This window comes from Myxine glutinosa, chromosome 2 (assembly GCF_964187855.1).
Source record: "Myxine glutinosa chromosome 2, kmMyxGlut1.1, whole genome shotgun sequence".
Lineage (NCBI taxonomy): Eukaryota > Metazoa > Chordata > Myxini > Myxiniformes > Myxinidae > Myxine > Myxine glutinosa.
The window spans coordinates 107,714,703-107,726,459 of record NC_136262.1 but is presented as its reverse complement, the minus strand read 5'-3'; positions in this window follow the sequence as shown (position 1 = coordinate 107,726,459).

The following is an 11,757-nucleotide window of genomic DNA, read 5'->3' as shown; positions in this document are numbered from 1 at the left end:
ATTTGAGTTTAGGTTCCCTTTCACATCCCTCAGCGTAAACACCGTATTTCAGCAAGGAAGAGCTTTTTCAACGGTTACACTATTGCCATAAATCAGAAAGTTCTAGTTGTATTCATTCATTCATTCATTCATTCATTCATATTGCCATAAATCAGAAAGTTCTAGTTGTATTCATTCATTCATTCATTCATATTGCCATAAATCAGAAAGTTCTAGTTGCATGCAAACATTATCTTCACAGAAATTAAGAAAAATCATAGAATGTGTGGCCATGAAAACCGATAAACTATACAAAAACCTGTGTGCAGTTACGCCATGTTGTTCTACCTACTTTTGATTTTACCATTGTTTTTTTGCATGAATTGCAGAGGAGAAGAGGAATGCACATGTGGGTGTGAGTGTGCAGGCATCTTATGGTCTTCGATGCAGCACACCATATAAGAATGACCACTGTCCATCAAATAGACGTGTGTGTGTGTGTTATGTGGACTGCCTGGACGCAACTGAGGTTGTGGATCTACTGATGTACCATCTATTGATGTGGATCCATGATCGAGGTTGTGGATCCGCCGTTTGGAGAGGTCCTGGGCTGAAAGGATCGAAACCTCGAGGAAGAAGTGGGTGATCCGTGCAGTCGGGAAACGAGGCAATTGCTTACGGGTTAACGTTATTGCTTTACGTGGAGAAACTATGTTTGAGGTTTACAATTTAAATAAAGTTGAATATGGGATGTTGTGAAATTAACATCATTTACAGCAATCCTTTAAATTATTTATATTTAAGTTTAGGAACAACCGATACTGTACAATTAATTAAGTGTGTGTGTGTATGCGTGTGTGTGTGTGTGTGTGTATGTGTGTGTGTGTGTGTGTGTGTGTGTGTGTGTGTGTGTGTGTGTGTGTGTGTGTGTGTGTGTGTGTCTGTGAATAAAAGAGAGAGATATAATTTTGAGGAACAGAAATGAAAAAACGAGATGTGTGTATGCGTGTGTGTGTGTGTGTCTGTGAATAAAAGAGAGAGATATAATTTTGAGGAACAGAAATGAAAAAACGAGATGTGTGTGTGTGTGTGTGTGGGGTGTGTGTGTGTGTGTGTGTGTGTGTGTGTGTGTGTGTGTGTGTGTGTGTGTGTGTGTGTGTCTGTGAATAAAAGAGAGAGATATAATTTTGAGGAACAGAAATGAAAAAACGAGATGTGTGTGTGTGTGTGTATGCGTGTGTGTGTGTGTGTCTGTGAATAAAAGAGAGAGATATAATTTTGAGGAACAGAAATGAAAAAACGAGATGTGTGTGTGTGTGTGTGTGGGGGGTGTGTGTGTGTGGGGTGTGTGTGTGTGTGTCTGTGAATAAAAGAGAGAGATATAATTTTGAGGAACAGAAATGAAAAAACGAGATGTGTGTGTGTGTGTGTATGCGTGTGTGTGTGTGTGTCTGTGAATAAAAGAGAGAGATATAATTTTGAGGAACAGAAATGAAAAAACGAGATGTGTGTGTGTGTGTGTGTGTGTGTGTGTGTGTGTGTGTGTGTGTGTGTGGGGGGTGTGTGTGTGTGGGGTGTGTGTGTGTGTGTCTGTGAATAAAAGAGAGATAGAATTTTGAGGAACAGAAATGAAAAAACGAGATGTGTGTGTGTGTGTGTGTGTGTGTGTGTGTGTGATTGGTTGTTATCTCCATATGCGAGTTTCAGGAGGAATCCTCCCAGCTCTCGAAGTATCCACCTCCGTTTCAGTAAAGGATCATGATTCATAGCCCAGGTTGTGAAGTTTTCTTGTTCCCAAAGTTTTGTTCCAAGGGCTCTTTTCAGGATCGTCACCAAACCCCAAACAGCATCCAACTGCAGTTCATTTGTGTTAACATTCCCAAATATGTTTTTGTAAGATCTCTGTAAGGTTCTCCTTTATCATTCCCATTGCTCCAATTATAACTGGTAGAATTTCGGCAAAATTCAGCTTCCAGGATCTTTTGACCTCATTTTTGAGGCCTTGGTATTTGGTCATTTCCTTTATTTCTGTGCTGTTTAGGCCAGAATTTGTGTAATGCACCTCAGTAAATAATGAATGCCTTCCTTTCTTTTTTTTGTACCGAGGTACTATATCCGGTCACAATGCTTTGTTACCCTACGCGTGTGAAGCAAGAAGTGGGGTTAAGCAATTGGTGCACTTTGTCTGTCTTTCTGTCTGCAAGTGTCGGTTTATGATCGGGGAACTAAATTTCAATTGAATGTTATATTTTGAACACAAATCAGAACACAAACCTGCAGTTTAGCACTACTTTGGTTCTGAATTTGGCAAATTGTATGGAATCTCGTCCCAATCGTGCATTTGCAGAGCGGAGTGTGATAATGTTTTTTGTCCGTCTGGCAGTCAAAAAAAAATAGAAAATCATTCCAAACAGGAAACTTACTGTTTTAGGGATTTGATAAAGGACACGTACAGCAGGTTCGAATAAATAATAATGTAACGTGTTAAATGAGGTGGTGCAAAAAGACAGTGCAGCAACGGCGATAAACTTCTGGAAGTTTTTTTCTACATCCTTTAAAATCTTTTTTTTATTCAATTGAATTATATACTTGAACACTGTAGAACACAAATCGTCTTCTTGACGCTTTCAATCACCTTCCGGTTTTTTAAGCAGTACTTTGACAAAATATTACGGCATTTTACATCATCTCGGCCAATATAAAATGCCACTCGTAAAGCTTCCCCATGTCGTTTTTCTCTCTAGATTTCACGGGGTAAGGTGTTCTATGAACTCTCTAGTTTTCTATGTTCATGCTCGTTGGGATCATCAGGTCGCTTGTGAGAGTTACTTTCTTGTGTTTAATGATCGCTTTTGGTTCGTGTTTCCATGGATTTTCTGGAACTGGGATGTTGAAATTTTTGCAAATGTGCCAGTGGATTACTCGACATACTTTGTTGTGCCTTTGGGCATACAGCTATCCTGACATGAGTTTTTTACATCCTGATAGGAGGTAACTCTTTCTGTTTTGGTGACTGCTCTCTTTTTTTTGCTCTCTTGGTGACTGCTTTCTGTTTCTACCTTGCAGAACCTACACTTGTTAGATCGACTCAGTCTCGCCATTTTCTTAAAGCCATTGGTGTAGTGTCCTTGGTCTTGGGTGTTTATAATGATTTGTTCTCCAACCCAGTTCAGCTGACCTCTTCTTAGCCATTCCAATGAGCCTTTTATTTTATGCCCAGTCTGTCCAATCTTTTCTTTAAACCTCTCTGCTCTTTTATTGTTCTCCCAGTTGTAGGTGTATATCTGTTGAAATTTCGTTTTATATTTTTATTTTCACTTTTTTGCAATTATTGAGTTGTATTTGTTGCTGTTTCAGTTTATAGTTGTATTTAGTGTTTGACATCCTCCATTCACACCTGTCTTTGGAATTTTTTTGCTAAGTGGCTAGGGATACATTCTGTGGCTTACTGCCTTCGTATTCTGCGTACAAATTTTATTTGGTAGTCTGTTGAGTACTCAGCTAATCCGACATCACTTGGTTGAGTTCCATCAAGTTGATACATCCTTCTGGTCTCGGCAAATACATTCTCGGGATGCATTGATTTTTGCAGAACATCTTGTGGATAGTGAGGAGTTTCCTTGTTTTGATATCTAGCTCATTGATTTCCACTTGTGGCCAGTTAATTATTCTGCAGCTGTATTGGAAGACTGGTATTGCCAGTTGGTTGATGGCTTTGATTTTGTTTCTTGGTGTGAGGTATGTTTGCAGGATAAACCTTGTTCTATGCAGGTATTCCTTGGTAATTGTTTTGCACATTTGTTGTGACATATTTGATGACCCTGTTCTAATCCGACGTATTTATATAATGCTTTAGTTGTATTTAGGTCGATTTTTATGTTGTCCGATTTTGTTGGTTCACCATGTACGGATATGCACTTGGTACTTTATCCAGGCCAAATTCCATTTGAATGTCTAATTCGGATAATAATCTAATGTCAGATTTCACCATTTCACCATGTACCATTTCACTAATCTCAGTTGTTCTGTCAATTTGTCATCCTTCGGTGCGTAGAGCTTTAAATCATCCATGTAGAGTAGACGTGTCATCCTTTCCTGTCTCTTTGGACATTCTCTTATTGGATGTTCGGGTGTATCCATGCCATTGCTCACACTCGAACCGCCGGAGTGGGTCTTTTTGACCGCAGGGAAACCTTTTGTAGCTGACTGTGAATGTAATTGCCTGTTGACAGTTTTGAGGCTTATTGACTTTTCATGAATCAGGGTGTTAAATATTCGCAGAAAAAAATTGCCCGCCTGACCTTATCCACTTTTGAATTACATGCCGTTATACCGAAAAACGCCACTGTGGTGAATTTGGCCGCTAAGGAAATTAAATGTATTGCATAAAACACATTGGTTCAGCATTGATGAATTACAATTTGAGTCAAGTTATTATCAGTACATGTTTCCATGTGAATTCTTCTCTGTGTGCAGAATCTGTAAAAGTAGAAATGCACAAAAAATCCCCAATATTTTCATTCATTCAATTTCAGACAGTGTAACATACAGTATACTTGTTGTGATGGCCAGGGCTCACCGACAAATACAGTTCTCAGATACTGCAACAACTTTCTGAAAATGAGCCAGAGGGAGATGATAATGCCAAAAGTGATCAAGAGGGTGATTATGCCTACATTCTTAAACAGAAGCATTTGAGTGAAAGTGACTCAGCTGGAGAGACATCTGATTCAGCTGAGCAACTGTTACCTACGAAGGCCAAGCATCGATTCACCGAATACATGTCCAACAAACCAGACAAATTCAGAGTATAGTTTTGGCTCGCAGTTGATGAAAGTATCTGGGGAATGGGTTTCCATACCTGGGCAAAGATGAGTACCGTCCTGCAGACCAGACAGTCTGAACATGTGGTGCCATGTGTTACGTGCTCCTCCCCGACCCCCTGGTCACGGTGTACCTCCGAGCCCCGAGAGGAGTCACGGCAGAAAAATGTGTTATTCTGTATGTCAAAGATCAATGGGAAAGCCACACCAATTGTTACTCACAAACAAATATTGTATTAAGATCACACAAGAATAACAGTACAACAATAATAGTAATCAAAAGTACAATCAATATATGTCCTATGATGGTACCATCAGTTTCGTAACATATAACTCACTGTGCTCCAAGTGAGTGAACCAAGAACATTCCCCATGTCTCTTATTCCCGGCTTCAAGCCAAAGTTGTTTCGCTCCAGCGATCGTCAGATCGATGTCCAATCGAGACCAGAATTGCTTCATTGCTTCAGCATTGCTTCTGATAAGAAATCTTTCTTCTTCTCCAATGGCTTGATCTCTGATCATCAATTTGGTTTCAGACCTGGTCACTCTAATTTGGACATGCTGCTTCTGCTTTCTCAACAATTGATGGAGGTCCTCAATGCCAAACAGGAAATTAGAGCAGTCTCCCTTGACATATCACGTGCCTTCAATACGGTCTGGCACCCCGCTCTGCTCACCAAACTCTCCTCTTTTGGTATCCATGGAAATCTCCACGCATGGCTGGCGGACTTCCTCTCTAGTCATAGTCAACGTGTGGCCCTGAATGGGTTTCTCTCATCTCCTCTTCCTGTTCAGGCTGGAGTTCCCCAAGGCAGTGTTCTGGGCCCTGTGCTTTTTCTGGTCTTCATCAATGATCTCTCTGACTCTCTTGAAAATCCTCTCTATCTCTTTGCTGATGACTCTACTCTCTGTCGCTCCATTCATCATCCCTCAGATCGGCAGTCTGCAGCCTCCTCACCCTCTGCAGACTTGGCCAAAATCACAGAATGGGCAAACAAGTGGAACATGTCTTTCAATCCTGACAAATCTCACACTCTTACGATGTCTCTACGAAAAGACCGACTGGACAACCCTCCCATCCACTTTCTGAATAATCCTCTCCAAGAAGTTCTGTCACTCAAGCTTTTGGGTCTCACTATCTGCCATGATCTTTCCTGGGAAAACCACATTTCAAATCTGGCCTCCAAAGCCAGTCGCCGACTGGGCATCCTCCGTCGTGCGAAGTCCTTCCTTGGCACACCTGAGCTCCTCATCACATACAAGGCTTTCATCCGCAGCTCAATGGAATACTGCTCTCCCCTCTGGGCTGGTGCTCCTGCCTCACACCTAGCTTGTCTTCACGCTGTTGAAACCAAAGCATTCAGAATCATTGGAATCTCCCGCGATGAAGCTAACTCCAAGGGCCTCTCACTCTATCACCGCAGGCAGGTTGGTGGTCTTTCCGTCTTCTACCGACTCCTCTCTGGCCTTGCCCCCCCCCCCCCCCAGCTCTCTCTGGGCTCTGTCCCGCAAATATTCATACAGGTCGCACAAGATCTGCCTGCAGCCCTCTTATGGTTAAACTGCCGAAATCAAGACTCTCTGCTCACCTTCACTCCTTCATTCCTCTTTTCTCCCGCCTCTGGAACAAACTCCCTCACTCTCTTCAATCCCACTCCACCCTCCAGGTCTTTAAAACAGCTGTTCACCACCATCTCTTATCTTCCCCCATCCAAAACCTTGATCTTTTCTACCCCCACTAATTTCACCCCAATTCCACTTTTTTGAAATACCAACTTCTGTCCTGGAAGTCCTTGGTGCCCTTGTGTTTTATACTCCTCCCTCCCCCCCCCCCTTCCCACGCCTCCTTCCCCCAAGCCCTCCCCCTTCCACACATCTCCCTGCTCTTAAAGTTGTATTTGTGTGCTTCCCCTTCCCTCCCCATCTTGTCTTCCGCTCCCTCTTTTTATATATTTTGTTTGTCTGGTCGATTTGTTTGTGAAGTAAATGTTAACTCTTTCACGAGCCTCGATTCAGTATACAAAAAAAAAAAAGAAAAAAAAAGAATCCTTTTGGGTTGGCAGTTACAGTCCTGCTGCCAAAGCTGTGCAAAGGCTCCCTCCAGTCGACTGGGAAATCCAAAGGTGCCCTCCAGGCGACTGGGAAATCACACCCTCGGATATGGACGTTCCACAGCTCGCAGTCGGCAAACCTCAGATTTACCTTCAAAATACGCGTTGCACACGCACACACCAGATACGTCTGAATGCGGTGACAACGGCTGACGTGAAGCAAAGAAACACCTTGCGCGACGCACAAAGGCTGAAGAGAAGCAAAGAAACCTTGCTCGACGGACAAAGCGCGTGAGTCAAAATGGCCGACGGCCCATTCTCGAGACGTAACCGCCCGACGATGATTCTCTCCAGAATCGATCACAAAACCTGACACACAGGTTAATCTGTCACAGCGATAACCACTCTGTCGCAGGAATCCCCTTCCTGGGAAATCCAAAGTTCACTCGTGACTCTTGCTCACCAACGTTCGCTCCAGAACTCGAAGCAGCTCGGGCTTCTTGTCCGACTCCACTCGCTCCGCCTTCTTTTTCCTTCTTCCTCTTCGTCGTCGTCCGGTTCCCGATCCGGTTTCCTGTTTCTTTTAAAACTAACTTTTCACCTTTTGAAAACAGTTCATACACAATAAACCTTTTGAAAACAATAATAGTACATGGAACCAGAAAGGTTTCAAGTGGATGAAAACCACAACAACGGAAGTGACGAATCCGTAACACACGTCTTTTGTATCCTTACTGGAACAAGGGAAGAAATGTTACCACAGACAACTTTTTCACCTCTCTCATGTTTGCAGAGAAGTTTAAATCAAAGAGCACAAGCATAGTGGGCACAATGAATTATGTACGGAGAGAAGTCCCCTCCTCTGTGTAGAACTCAAGGGCACAGTTCCACATGACTACTGTGATGAAACATGGTGACACTATCCTAACTGTTTACCAGGGTAAGAGAAACAAGAATGTTTTGTTGTTCAGTAACCTTCACCCTACTATTCAAGTAAAAGATAAACCGAAGAAGCTTCCTGAGACTGTTGCTTTCCATAAATCAACGAAGTACGGAGTGAATGTTGTTGATCAGATGGCCAGGAAGTACTCTGCCAAAGTACGATTTCACAGGATCAAAGCAGGATCTTCATGTGTTTTACAACATTCTAGACCTGGCTGCCATAAATGCATAAGTACTGTTCAAGTCAGTGACTGGGAAACCCATCGGCCGCCGAGACTTCATTGCGCAACTTGTTGACGAGCTCTGACGAAGGTAGTCATCAGAGTTGCCACCACGAGAAATAAAACAGTCAAGTAGTTTGGAGGAGGAGCCTCCAGCAAAGCGCAAGTGTAAAAAAAAAATTCTTAGTCACTAAATATAAGACTAAAATGGTGGACAGCTGTACAATGTGCAACACCTCATATGTGGCAAGTGCACTGGACAGGTGGTTACAAAGTGCATAGCTTGCTGCCAGCTGTTAAACCAAAATGGTGGACAGTTGTGTGATGAGTTTGTGTTTCAACTAATATCATTATTACAAGCAATAAACATGTTTGACAATTGATTTCTTGCTTTACTTAATATTATGACCAGCTTTTTTCATCAGCGGCGGCGGTTCGAGGTATGTGAGCGAGGCTGGAGGTTTTCGTGTTAATGAGGTTGCTTAGTGAGTCCAGGGCCAGGTAAAACAGGAGTGGGGAAAGGCTGTCACCCTGGAAGATCCTAACCTCACCCCTGGAATTTTGCTCTTTCCTTCTGAGTGCTGTAATATCAATGTAGTATTCCAGAGATACATTGCTTTCTCTATCAGTTTGATTATTTGGGGGTTGATGTTGTACAATTGCATGCATTTTATCATCCATGAATGTGTGACACTATCAAAAGCTTTTGTGTAGTCTATCCCTGGGGATAATTTTGTTCTTGTATTGCAATTTTCGAGTTTGGCCTTGTTTATTCGAAGGTGGTCTATTGTTCCATAGCATCCTTTTTTTACATCCCTTATGTTCGTGCCTCCAGGCCTCCTTCTTGTGCTATGTGGTGGTACATCATTTCTGTGATGATTTTCATCAGATGTTTGTATGTTATTGGTCGACATGTTTGTGATTTATCCTTGTGAGGCAGTTGGGCTTCTTCAGGTTTTGGGATAACGAATGTATTATCTTCTAGATTAATGAACAAGATTAAATAATTAAATTGATATATGTGGGAAAAAACAAGTGCCCCAGAAGCTTTGATGGAAAGAGAGTGGCAATCATATGTTGGAGAAAATTGCATGCTCGGTCAGGGTCGCCCAGATAGCTCAGATGGCATAGCAATGGTACGGTTTTCCAGAGGACCTGGGTTTGATTCCTGGTCTGGGCATGTAATTTTCCCATATATATCAATTTCATTATTTCATCCTGTTCATTATTCCAATTGCTTCACTACGCCCCCAGTGGTATTTATAATAGAGGACATGGATTTGTCCCCCCCCCCCCCCCCCCCCCCATTGGAGGAAGACCCTCTCGTGCTCAGGCCGTTGCTGCTCCTATGGTTGGCAGCAAATGCCCCGGAAGCATTGACGGAAAGAGAGTGGCAAATATATGTGTGGGAAAATTGCATGCTCAGTCAGGGTTGCCCAGATAGCTCAGATAGCAGAGCACTGGTTTGGTTTTACAGAGGACCTGGGTTCGATTCCTGGTCTGGGCATGTAATTTTCCCACATATATCAATTTAATGTATTATCTTCTGTGAGCCACTCATTCATTACCTCTTTGACAAGTTAATTGAATGTTCGAGCGTAGTGATTGTGGAGAGCATCTAGTTGCTTTCGCCAGAAATTTGGAATTACATATGGACCTGTGCTTTTAAAGCCTCATAAATTTCATTCCAGAAATCTTCAAGTTTATTTTTCTCGGGTCAACGATATATTTTGCTTTTGTTTCCCTAGTTTGCGGTGGAATATTTTCGGGTTATTTTCAAACATGTGGTTTTATTTTTTCCCATTCTTGACTTGGTCATAGGTTTTTTTTAAATCTTCCTTCCTATCATTTCTATTTTGAGCTTGTTTTCAGCACTCAGTATCTCGAAGTTTTTCTCTTCGATTTTAATTTTTTTGTTTTTTTGGATTGTCTTCTTTACCTTTGGGCTTCAGTTTCACGTCATGAATTGTCATATTTGTCCCGTTTCCTTCCTCAGTTTCTCTCTCTCTCTCTCTCTCTCTCTCTCTCTCTCTCTCTCTCTCTCTCTCTCTCTCTCTCTCTCTCTCTCTCTCTCTCTCTAATCTTTGTTTCCATGGTGGTGTTTGGTTTCTGTTTGTGAGGCCTGGACTATTTTTGTGGCTTTCTTTTCCAGTTACATTTTCTTGAAAGAACAGTGCGACTGCAAAACACACAGTATTGATTTCCTTCAAGGGTGGTGATTTTGGTATAATTTTACCAATTGATCGGTTGGTTCTCCTGATTAGTGTTCTCAGTCTTATCTCCTCTAACTTTCGTCTGTATCTCAATGGTGTCAGTCTTATCTCTTATACTTTGTTTTCCAGCATTTCTTCTGATCTACGTTGCTGTTCATCATTCTCATTTTCTTCGTCTTCAGCATCCTCCTTTTCCTCGTCGTCTTCATCCATTCTGCCATTTTCCTCCTCTTCCTGCTGCTCATCATTTGCCGTTCACATTTTCATTCCCTTCATCTGTGTAGGTGTCGCCCGGTCCATGTCACTGGGTCGGTTTTGCTTTCCCCAACCCTCTAGCATGCGTACGTATCCCATCCCACCACCAAATTTCACCTCCGGATCCCCAGCGCCACACTGCGTTCCAAGCCCTGGGTGTGCGTGTCGTTGGTTGTTGATAAGGAAGGAGGGAGATGTTGAACCATCAACAATTACGGAGATAGAGCGATCGGAGAGAAAGCTCGACATGAGAGAGCAGAGTGAAGGAGGAAAGCCAAAAGAGGGAAGCTTGGATATCAGACCCCAATGTGAAACTCTGTCGAAGGCTTTTGAGATATCAAGGCCTACAACAAAGGATTCCCTAAAGTCTCTCAGAGAAGATACACAGACATTTATAATGTAAGAAAGGATATTACCGGTAGATCTTGCCTTGTGAAAGCCATATTGCTTGTTACATCTTCCCTTCCATCCCGCTATAAAATTCCCCCTTCAGGTCAATCTTCCCTGGTTGTTATTCGTTCCAGGCAATAAACCAATTGGTTTTATAAAAGCTTTAAGGTTCTCGTGTTTATCTTCAGTTCGGCGTGAGCGTAAACACCACCATAAATTGAACAGTCTGAGGGAAATGAAGGCAGTTTGGTCCATCTGTTCAGCAGTGGTGTTAATCGCCTTGAACTCGTTAATTGGTGTCAGGAGTGGGATTTTTCGAACCCCCTGAACACGCCAATTATTGTCAGGGGTATGGATAGTTGAACTCATCAGACAACCATGACCCACTTGTGCTCAGCTTTGGGAAATTTGAACGCTAAATAATAACAATCACTTCTGAGGGAAGTGGGATCATAGTACCTGAGGACTTCTAAATGTATCATTTATTAGTGCCAGGAGAGCGCAGGGTAAATGACGTTGCAAAATTTAAAGGCCATATATGTTATTATTTTCTTGAGTTTTTTTATTTATTTACGCAGGGAGAAAGCCTCTGCACAAAGATGGCGAATATGCGAGATTTAGTGGTGCCCAGAAGCAACGAGGAAGGACATGAGCCAGGCTTGGGGGCTAGTGAGGAGATTAAGGGTAGGAACTTCCTCCATTCCTGAGCCGTCAAGCCAGAAAGCAGGCAAGATGTCTGACGAGGTTGTGGTTCAATTATTAATGGAAATGTGTGAACGCATGGAGGGTAATATGAATAAAAAATAGCGAATGAATGGGGAATTAAATGAAAAAAATGCATGCATGAATGATTTGTAAAATTGATAGTAACATTGAAACCATG